We start from the raw sequence: 11,494 nt of genomic DNA on the forward strand, positions 1-11,494 counted from the left end.
GTCCCTCCATAGTTCCTTAGTAAGGAGAGATGGTCTTCATTCATAGAACAGTCCAATATTCCAGAAGAGAAACAAGAGGACAGCTCACTCCATGCTTTCCAAGATCAGCGGCGGGCTTTTGTGGCGGCGGCGTTTGTGCTTCTCTGTCTCAGAATGGGACTCCACTACCTCCCGTAGGCGTAGCGATGCCAGCGCTTCGTCAGGTGAGCGATATATCTCCATAGAACCATCAGGCTTAAAAATTTTCAGGATAGCCGGGTATTGTAATACAAATTTTCGCTGCTGTGCCACCAACTGGGAGCATATTGTGGAAAAGGCCTTCCGTTTTTTGGTCACCTCAGCAGAAAAGTCATTGAATAGGAGTATACGGTGACCTCTAATCATTAGTGGGGTAGTCAGTTTCTTGTAAGTTGTCAGAATAAGAGTTTTTTCAGCGTAATTAAGATATTTGGCGATCACCTGTCAGCTGTAGTGGTAGTAGAAGGAAGTGTGTGCCGTAAAGGTCCCAGTCTGTGGGCCCTCTCCACTGAGCATTTGGCCGATAGCCCCAGCGCCGTTGGCAACTCTTCAGCGCAGATTATATGCAATATATGACCCGGAATGGATTCAGGAAGACCCACTAGCCTAAGGTTACTCCTTCTGGAGCGATTTTCCAGGTCATCCGTTTTCTCCTGGAGCGCTGCTGTAAGTTTCTGAGATTTATGTAGTTGCTGCTTCGTCATCATTATCTCCCCCTCAGCCACATTTAATCTCTCTTCAAGTTCAGCAATTTGAGAGGAGTGACGAGAAACCTCCCCCTGTATGGCTGACAGGGAGGACGTTATAGTGGAATCCAACTGTTGTTTTATGTCAGTCAGCACTAATTTAGCCACTTCAGCCGCCAGAAGTGTGGCCAGAGTTTTAATAGAGAAAGGCAGTCCTGGGATAAGACTGTTGTCAGTATCAGGTGGCAGGGGGGCCGGTATCTCCTGCTGTGTAAGTGGGGCATTCTGTCCCGTTACTTCCGTTGTGGCGCGCATCTCCGCCATCTTACCTCCTCCTCCTTCCCCCACGGCCTGAGAAGGAAATCCCGCTCTCTGACCTTGTCCGTCCCCGCCTCGGGAGATAAAACGATCCATCTTGTTCCCAGGAGCGTTCAGAAGATAGTGCAGCTATTCAGAGTCCCTGGATGTGCAGATATGTGCGGCAGTTAACGGGTGAAGGCAGCGGTGCGGACGGAGCTCTGTCTGAGCACTCCTTACATCCGTGCGCCGGAACCGGAAGTCCTTCATGTCAATTTTTTACGAACATAAGCTTTCCTAAGTTTCCTACCCCCTGTCTTAGTCTTCTTTCTGAAATGTTTCTCAAGAGCAAAACAGGACTATCAGATAGGCAGTTGCGGATAGCCTCAGTTTAGGGGGAGAAATGAAAGAAGGCTAAAAAGGTAACTTTTAGAGGTTGGTTGTTTCTTGGAAATGTTTTTATTGGAACATAAAGCTTGCTTAAGCACAGAAACATTGCTCTTAACCTGCTAATTTTAACCAGTTCTCAGTCCTTCTTCAAGAAGGGTATCACTGGCCTTCATGTCAAGATTTTACAAACATAAGCTTTCCTAAGTTTCCTACCCCCTGTCTTAGTCTTCTTTCTGAAATGTTTCTCAAGAGCAAGACAGGACTATCAGATAGGCAGTTGCCGATAGCCTCAGTTTAGGGGGAGAAATGAAAGAATGCTAAAAAGGTCACTTTTAGAGGTAGGTTGCTTCTTACAAATGTTTTTATTGGAACAAAAAGCTGTCCATGGAAAAAAGCTGTCCATGGAAATGTCTTTCTAGGATATGAAATCAAGGGTCCTGAATCAATGCGAAAGGCCACAGTGCGAGTTGACCTCGTGGTGCAACGGTAGCGCATCTCACTCCAGATCAGAAGGTTGTGTGTTCAAATCACGTCGGGGTCAGTAGTACTCTCCCTTCTTGCTTAAGCACAGAAACATTGCTCTTAACCTGCTAATTTTAACCAGTTCTCAGTCCTTCTTCAAGAAGGGTATCACTGGCCTTCATGTCAATTTTTTACGAACATAAGCTTTCCTAAGTTTCCTACTTCTGTCTTAGTCTTCTTTCTGAAATGTTTCTCAAGAGCAAGACAGGACTATCAGATAGGCAGTTGCCGATAGCCTCAGTTTAGGGGGAGAAATGAAAGAAGGCTAAAAAGGTAATTTTTAGAGGTTGGTTGTTTCTTGGAAATGTTTTTATTGGAACAAATAGCTGTCCATGGAAAAAAAGCTGTCCATGGAAATTTCTTTCTAGGATATGAAATCAAGGGTCCTGAATCAATGTGAGAGCTCACAGTGCCAGTTAAACCCCGTGGCGCAATGGTAGCGTATCTGACTCCAGATCAGAAGGTTGTGTGTTCAAATCACGTTGGGGTCAGGAGTCCTTTTCCTCCTTGCTTAAGCACAGAAACATTGCTCTTAACCTGCTAATTTTAACCAGTTCTCAGCCCTTCTTCAAGAAGGGTATCACTGGCCTTCATGTCAATTTTTTAAGAACATAAGCTTTCCTGGCCTTCATTTCAAATTTTTTTTTTTAAATAAAGTTTTTATTCTCAGAAGCATACAGTATATGACACTGGAACAACATACAAGGATTTGTACAAAACTTCATGACAGAGAGTCCGTGGATGTCACTCGTCTTAAGCAACGACATCAACCTTCTGTATGAAACTTCAGCATTTTCCAATATAGTGCTTTTTAACATAGCAATGTTATCAATCAACAACAGAAAAAACTAAAGAAAAAAGAGGCAAAACACATTTCCCCACATAATGTGAAAAAAAGAATGCATGAATACAAAAGAACATCTGTGTCATATGCTGACATTCATACACATCATAGATTAGCACACCACTCATGTTTCAGTGTGTGACATTACCAGCAGGCCCATCAGGTGGGAGAGCTAGATTCCCCAATGTTCCCTTCAAAAATTCCAGGCTGTACCATGTGGTAGATGCAAAATATGTCACTATCCTGTGTCGCTCACTCTCGTCTGGTAGATAGTGTAAATAGGCCCTCCATTTCTGAAAGAACTTTTTAGCGTGCAACTCAGAATTCCGTATAGCTAGTAATAATTCCCTATGTACTATACAGTGCAGTTCCTTCAGTATTTCAGCTATAGTAGGGAGCGTGGGGGTAAGCCAATGTCTAAGTAGGCACAGCTTGGTGACCAAAAGTAAGATATGTATGCTCTTAGTCAGTTTTCCTCTGTCTGGAGGATTCGATTCTCGTGTAGGTAAATAATGAAATAGATATGGCTCCGGTGTGGGAGGGAGCCCAAGGCTCCAAACTGTGAGAATTAATGACCTGATGTCGTTCCATAACTCACGCACCCGTGGGCACTCCCATAGGCAATGCCACAAATCTGCTCTAGGTAAGTGACATGTGGGACAATGGTCCAAGTATGGAGGGGGAGGGTGAGTGCCTTTCCAGTTGAATGCATATGTTGCTTTATGAATGATACGCCAGTGTATTTCTTGAAGCTGTGAACTCGGAGTAGAATTGCCTACCGCTAAAAGACCTTCTCGTATATGGGACTGTAAATCCGGGTCATTAATGTGGGTAGACCATTTTAAAAGTGCCTTCTCTTCCGCCCCTCTTAACACTACATCCCTGATGTTTGTGTAGATGAGTGATAAGGATTTATGACTTGCGGAGGTACACATGAGCGTGCAAAATTTCCCTTTTTTTTCTACTGATCTATAGCTTCGGACCAGACTGCCAAAATATGAACATAGCTGATTATAGAACCAATGATGTGAGTTTGGAAGAGCATATTTCTCTCTAAAGGCCTCCCAACTTAAAAGAATCCCATCTCTATTGTCAAGAAAATCCCCAAATGAAGTTACACGTCTGTCCTCCCATATCTTACGAACCGGGTTACTGAAGCAATGTTTCAACGCTGGTGCATGCCACAAACTATAGAATCTAGAGAGGCACCATGGTAGTCCATATGATTTTCTCAACGTCTTCCAGGTGGCCAGAGTATCACTAAATAAAACGTTTTTCCTTATCTGAGATGGGATATCTCTGTAGGGGAGATGAAATAGTATTTTGAGATTACCTATAGGACATAACTCCTCCTCCAATTTGGTATTTGAAAAATAAGACGTGTCAAATATCCAGTCCCGCACATGGCGAAAAACGGCCGCTAAATTATATAGACGTACATTAGGAATACGTAATCCCCCGTCCCCTTCGCTAAACACAGAGTGTCGTATGCTACCCTAGGCCTTTTATTGGACCAAATAAATTTCGTAGATATGGCCTGCAATTTCCTGACATCAACATGTCGTAGAAGCAGTGGAACCGTCTGTAACATATATAAGAGTTTAGAGAAACTCATCATCTTTATGAGCTGTGTTCTACCTGAGAGGGACAAAGGTAATTTGCTCCAGCGTTGCAGTTCCCTGTCTATTTTTTTAATGAGTGGGGGATAATTTAAGTTATAAAGTGACAGGGGGGTACGTCCAATCTTAATTCCGAGATAGGTGATATGTTGTCTGGCCACCTGGACTGACGGAACCTGCAGAGGCAAGGACGGGGTATTCCCCAAGAACAATAATTGACATTTGTCCACATTAACTCTGTAACCCGAGTATGACCCAAACATATCTAGAGCCTTAAAGACCTCTCCCAGTTGTGTCTCCGGCTGACTCAAATACAACAATGCGTCGTCTGCAAAGAAGCTAATTTTTACCTCGGTGGATCCCACTCTAATTCCCCGATACACCTGGGTCTGTAAGAGATATTGTGCCAATGGCTCCAAAGTTAAATTGAAAAGGAGGGGCGATAAGGGACATCCTTGTCTTGTACCTCGCTGGAGGGGGAAAGGAGCAGAGAGAAAACCTGGCAAATGTACCCTAGACACCGGGGCAGAATAGAATGCCCTTAAAAAGGATCTAAATTGTCCCTGGATGCCAGCTTTGTCTAATACCATGTCCAGCCAGGCCCAGTCCACGCGGTCAAATGCTTTTTCCGCATCCAATGCTAACAAAGCCGGGACCTGGCTGGAGTAAGGCTGTGAAGTAACCGCTCCCTGCACCGCCAGAACAGTTCTAATATTGTAAACTGCTGCTCTATTTTTAATAAAGCCTACTTGGTGGTGTCCAATTAGTTTGTGCATGACCAAAGCTAATCTATCTGCGAGCAGCTTAGCTAGAATTTTTATATCCACATTGATTAGCGATATTGGGCGGTATGCACCTGGCATGGAAGGGTCCTTACCCTCTTTATGTAGAACCTTTATGTAGGCCATGTTGCTCGATTGTGGCAAATGACCTGTGGATAGAATAGTATTATAAACATTTTGCAAGGGTACACTAAGTTTATCTTTTAAGATTTTAAAGAACTCTCCAGAATATCCGTCTGGACCCGGAGCCTTTTGGTTTTTCAAGTTTTTTATTGTCGATTCTATCTCCTCCACAGAGATAGGGGCATTGAGGATGTACAGGTCATCCATGTGTAGGGAAGGCAGGGATAGTGTGTTTATAAAGGAGGCAGCCCCCTCCTCATCTATGTGTTGCTTGGAATATAATTGTTGATAAAAATGACCAAGAATGTCAGCTATGTCCTTAGGGTTCTTCTTTAACACACCTCTCTCATCTACCATTGGCTTAATGGGCGTCACCCTCCTCTGTCCCCTTGCCAAATTGGCTAATAGTCTGCCAGACTTGTTGCTAAATTTATAGAATTCAGCCGCAAATCGGTCAGAGCGGAAAGTCTCTAATGCTGCCTGGGAAGCCTCAAAACCACGCTGAGCTTGTACCCATATCTCCTTATTAGACTTTGTCGGTGTAGACAAAAATTCCGTGTAGGCCTGTCTTAAAGTGTTTGACACACGTGAGTATTGTTCCGAAGCCTTCTTCTTCTGATGAGTAATATACGCTATTATCTTCCCCCGCAGAACTGCTTTACCTGCCTCCCAAAATAAAAAGGGTTCAGACATATGTTGGTTGTTGTTATCACTATACTCTTCCCACCAGTGTTTTAACAGTTGTGTAAAGTGTTCATCTTTTAGTAGGTACGATGGGAATCTCCATACCCTATCAGTACCCTGAGGATATGAGTCTAGTAGGTCTAAGGACACCGGGACGTGGTCTGATATCACAATGTTATGTATTTGGGTGTTAATGGTCTGGGGCAGAAGTGTCTGGGAAAGAAAAAGATAATCTAGTCTCGACCACGAGTGGTGTGCGTGGGAAAAGTGAGTAAACACCCTGTCAGTCGGGTTATAATACCTTCAGGAGTCAATCATATCAGTAGTTTGTGTGAGGTTCTGTAGAAACAACTCCTCAGACGAGGTAGTGATCGCAGTGCTGCGTCTCCTATCTTCTGATGTGCGCATCACAGTATTAAGATCTCCCCCGAGTATTTTGTATATGTTATTGTCTGCTCTGAGGCGCGCACTCAAAGTATCATAAAAGGTCTGTTTACCTATATGTGGGCCATATGCATTGTAAATACTATATAAGCGACCCCCCTCTTCTAGTACCATATGTTGTAGCATACCTCCTGAGTCTTCCCAATGTGAGTGGACAGACTGAGCTAAGTTTTAATGCAGTAGGATTAAAACACCACCTTTTCTCTCAACTGCCGGAGAACCTATTACTGCCCCCACCCACCTCTTCTGAAGGCGTATGAAGTCCTCAGTAAGTAGGTGGGTCTCCTGGAGAAGCGCCACATCAGCCTTTCATTTTTGCAAATGTCGAAGTACTAGTGACCGCTTTCCAGGAGACCGCAATCCTTTTACTTTCCACGTTACTACTTTCATTACTAAATAATTTGCATTAAAAGGATAGAAATGCAGTTAAAGACTATATAAACAACAAGGTAAGCAGTATACCAAAAGCAATGTGCACAAGTATCACAGACGACACGACTTGCATAGCATGGGGGAATGGCCTCACAAAACAGTAATATGAAACCGAATAAATAACAACAAGACTGTAACAATAAGAACCATCTTGGCTCTAAGAGCCCTAGCGAGGTAAGTAAAGTCAGGACTTCACTTCTTCCACGGACCATTAGCGGATCCTCGCACATCCACATATACGATGTATCTATCAGTTGGCAACCTGACCCTTGAGGACGGGCCCCGACCATAAGCGTCCGTATGGACGCAGTAAGAAGTGTAACAAGATAAGAGAAACACGGGATAAGAAGAGATGCAGGGAGGGAGGAGCAAGGGGGAAATCGAGATGAGCAGAGAAGGAGGAGAGGGGGAGGGAGAGAAGGAAAGAGAAAGAGAGAGAGAGAAAAAAAAAAAAAAAGGGGGAACAAATTGTCTCGGAGATTGTATGCAGAAGCGTTCCTCGTCCAGGGAGAATAATAATAGGAAAACAGAGATCCAATAGTCCCTCCATAGTTCCTTAGTAAGGAGAGATGGTCTTCATTCATAGAACAGTCCAATATTCCAGAAGAGAAACAAGAGGACAGCTCACTCCATGCTTTCCAAGATCAGCGGCGGGCTTTTGTGGCGGCGGCGTTTGTGCTTCTCTGTCTCAGAATGGGACTCCACTACCTCCCGTAGGCGTAGCGATGCCAGCGCTTCGTCAGGTGAGCGATATATCTCCATAGAACCATCAGGCTTAAAAATTTTCAGGATAGCCGGGTATTGTAATACAAATTTTCGCTGCTGTGCCACCAACTGGGAGCATATTGTGGAAAAGGCCTTCCGTTTTTTGGTCACCTCAGCAGAAAAGTCATTGAATAGGAGTATACGGTGACCTCTAATCATTAGTGGGGTAGTCAGTTTCTTGTAAGTTGTCAGAATAAGAGTTTTTTCAGCGTAATTAAGATATTTGGCGATCACCTGTCAGCTGTAGTGGTAGTAGAAGGAAGTGTGTGCCGTAAAGGTCCCAGTCTGTGGGCCCTCTCCACTGAGCATTTGGCCGATAGCCCCAGCGCCGTTGGCAACTCTTCAGCGCAGATTATATGCAATATATGACCCGGAATGGATTCAGGAAGACCCACTAGCCTAAGGTTACTCCTTCTGGAGCGATTTTCCAGGTCATCCGTTTTCTCCTGGAGCGCTGCTGTAAGTTTCTGAGATTTATGTAGTTGCTGCTTCGTCATCATTATCTCCCCCTCAGCCACATTTAATCTCTCTTCAAGTTCAGCAATTTGAGAGGAGTGACGAGAAACCTCCCCCTGTATGGCTGACAGGGAGGACGTTATAGTGGAATCCAACTGTTGTTTTATGTCAGTCAGCACTAATTTAGCCACTTCAGCCGCCAGAAGTGTGGCCAGAGTTTTAATAGAGAAAGGCAGTCCTGGGATAAGACTGTTGTCAGTATCAGGTGGCAGGGGGGCCGGTATCTCCTGCTGTGTAAGTGGGGCATTCTGTCCCGTTACTTCCGTTGTGGCGCGCATCTCCGCCATCTTACCTCCTCCTCCCTCCCCCACGGCCTGAGAAGGAAATCCCGCTCTCTGACCTTGTCCGTCCCCGCCTCGGGAGATAAAACGATCCATCTTGTTCCCAGGAGCGTTCAGAAGATAGTGCAGCTATTCAGAGTCCCTGGATGTGCAGATATGTGCGGCAGTTAACGGGTGAAGGCAGCGGTGCGGACGGAGCTCTGTCTGAGCACTCCTTACATCCGTGCGCCGGAACCGGAAGTCCTTCATGTCAATTTTTTACGAACATAAGCTTTCCTAAGTTTCCTACCCCCTGTCTTAGTCTTCTTTCTGAAATGTTTCTCAAGAGCAAAACAGGACTATCAGATAGGCAGTTGCGGATAGCCTCAGTTTAGGGGGAGAAATGAAAGAAGGCTAAAAAGGTAACTTTTAGAGGTTGGTTGTTTCTTGGAAATGTTTTTATTGGAACATAAAGCTTGCTTAAGCACAGAAACATTGCTCTTAACCTGCTAATTTTAACCAGTTCTCAGTCCTTCTTCAAGAAGGGTATCACTGGCCTTCATGTCAAGATTTTACAAACATAAGCTTTCCTAAGTTTCCTACCCCCTGTCTTAGTCTTCTTTCTGAAATGTTTCTCAAGAGCAAGACAGGACTATCAGATAGGCAGTTGCCGATAGCCTCAGTTTAGGGGGAGAAATGAAAGAATGCTAAAAAGGTCACTTTTAGAGGTAGGTTGCTTCTTACAAATGTTTTTATTGGAACAAAAAGCTGTCCATGGAAAAAAGCTGTCCATGGAAATGTCTTTCTAGGATATGAAATCAAGGGTCCTGAATCAATGCGAAAGGCCACAGTGCGAGTTGACCTCGTGGTGCAACGGTAGCGCATCTCACTCCAGATCAGAAGGTTGTGTGTTCAAATCACGTCGGGGTCAGTAGTACTCTCCCTTCTTGCTTAAGCACAGAAACATTGCTCTTAACCTGCTAATTTTAACCAGTTCTCAGTCCTTCTTCAAGAAGGGTATCACTGGCCTTCATGTCAATTTTTTACGAACATAAGCTTTCCTAAGTTTCCTACTTCTGTCTTAGTCTTCTTTCTGAAATGTTTCTCAAGAGCAAGACAGGACTATCAGATAGGCAGTTGCCGATAGCCTCAGTTTAGGGGGAGAAATGAAAGAAGGCTAAAAAGGTAATTTTTAGAGGTTGGTTGTTTCTTGGAAATGTTTTTATTGGAACAAATAGCTGTCCATGGAAAAAAAGCTGTCCATGGAAATTTCTTTCTAGGATATGAAATCAAGGGTCCTGAATCAATGTGAGAGCTCACAGTGCCAGTTAAACCCCGTGGCGCAATGGTAGCGTATCTGACTCCAGATCAGAAGGTTGTGTGTTCAAATCACGTTGGGGTCAGGAGTCCTTTTCCTCCTTGCTTAAGCACAGAAACATTGCTCTTAACCTGCTAATTTTAACCAGTTCTCAGCCCTTCTTCAAGAAGGGTATCACTGGCCTTCATGTCAATTTTTTAAGAACATAAGCTTTCCTGGCCTTCATTTCAAATTTTTTTTTTTAAATAAAGTTTTTATTCTCAGAAGCATACAGTATATGACACTGGAACAACATACAAGGATTTGTACAAAACTTCATGACAGAGAGTCCGTGGATGTCACTCGTCTTAAGCAACGACATCAACCTTCTGTATGAAACTTCAGCATTTTCCAATATAGTGCTTTTTAACATAGCAATGTTATCAATCAACAACAGAAAAAACTAAAGAAAAAAGAGGCAAAACACATTTCCCCACATAATGTGAAAAAAAGAATGCATGAATACAAAAGAACATCTGTGTCATATGCTGACATTCATACACATCATAGATTAGCACACCACTCATGTTTCAGTGTGTGACATTACCAGCAGGCCCATCAGGTGGGAGAGCTAGATTCCCCAATGTTCCCTTCAAAAATTCCAGGCTGTACCATGTGGTAGATGCAAAATATGTCACTATCCTGTGTCGCTCACTCTCGTCTGGTAGATAGTGTAAATAGGCCCTCCATTTCTGAAAGAACTTTTTAGCGTGCAACTCAGAATTCCGTATAGCTAGTAATAATTCCCTATGTACTATACAGTGCAGTTCCTTCAGTATTTCAGCTATAGTAGGGAGCGTGGGGGTAAGCCAATGTCTAAGTAGGCACAGCTTGGTGACCAAAAGTAAGATATGTATGCTCTTAGTCAGTTTTCCTCTGTCTGGAGGATTCGATTCTCGTGTAGGTAAATAATGAAATAGATATGGCTCCGGTGTGGGAGGGAGCCCAAGGCTCCAAACTGTGAGAATTAATGACCTGATGTCGTTCCATAACTCACGCACCCGTGGGCACTCCCATAGGCAATGCCACAAATCTGCTCTAGGTAAGTGACATGTGGGACAATGGTCCAAGTATGGAGGGGGAGGGTGAGTGCCTTTCCAGTTGAATGCATATGTTGCTTTATGAATGATACGCCAGTGTATTTCTTGAAGCTGTGAACTCGGAGTAGAATTGCCTACCGCTAAAAGACCTTCTCGTATATGGGACTGTAAATCCGGGTCATTAATGTGGGTAGACCATTTTAAAAGTGCCTTCTCTTCCGCCCCTCTTAACACTACATCCCTGATGTTTGTGTAGATGAGTGATAAGGATTTATGACTTGCGGAGGTACACATGAGCGTGCAAAATTTCCCTTGTTTTTCTACTGATCTATAGCTTCGGACCAGACTGCCAAAATATGAACATAGCTGATTATAGAACCAATGATGTGAGTTTGGAAGAGCATATTTCTCTCTAAAGGCCTCCCAACTTAAAAGAATCCCATCTCTATTGTCAAGAAAATCCCCAAATGAAGTTACACGTCTGTCCTCCCATATCTTACGAACCGGGTTACTGAAGCAATGTTTCAACGCTGGTGCATGCCACAAACTATAGAATCTAGAGAGGCACCATGGTAGTCCATATGATTTTCTCAACGTCTTCCAGGTGGCCAGAGTATCACTAAATAAAACGTTTTTCCTTATCTGAGATGGGATATCTCTGTAGGGGAGATGAAATAGTATTTTGAGATTACCTATAGGACATAACTCCTCCTCC

The 11,494-nt window shown here is 43.8% G+C and overlaps 2 non-coding genes across 2 annotated transcripts; both read left to right on the plus strand.

Annotated features, from left to right (window-relative positions):
• Positions 1–2,332: 2,332 nt before the first annotated feature.
• Positions 2,333–2,404, plus strand: TRNAW-CCA (transfer RNA tryptophan (anticodon CCA)). Its single transcript has one exon. It is a non-coding gene; the product is annotated as a tRNA-Trp (tRNA).
• Positions 2,405–9,713: 7,309 nt separating this feature from the next.
• Positions 9,714–9,785, plus strand: TRNAW-CCA (transfer RNA tryptophan (anticodon CCA)). Its single transcript has one exon. It is a non-coding gene; the product is annotated as a tRNA-Trp (tRNA).
• The last annotated feature ends 1,709 nt before the right edge of the window (positions 9,786–11,494 follow it).

This window comes from Hyla sarda, chromosome 4 (genome assembly GCF_029499605.1).
Source record: "Hyla sarda isolate aHylSar1 chromosome 4, aHylSar1.hap1, whole genome shotgun sequence".
Classification (NCBI taxonomy): domain Eukaryota; kingdom Metazoa; phylum Chordata; class Amphibia; order Anura; family Hylidae; genus Hyla; species Hyla sarda.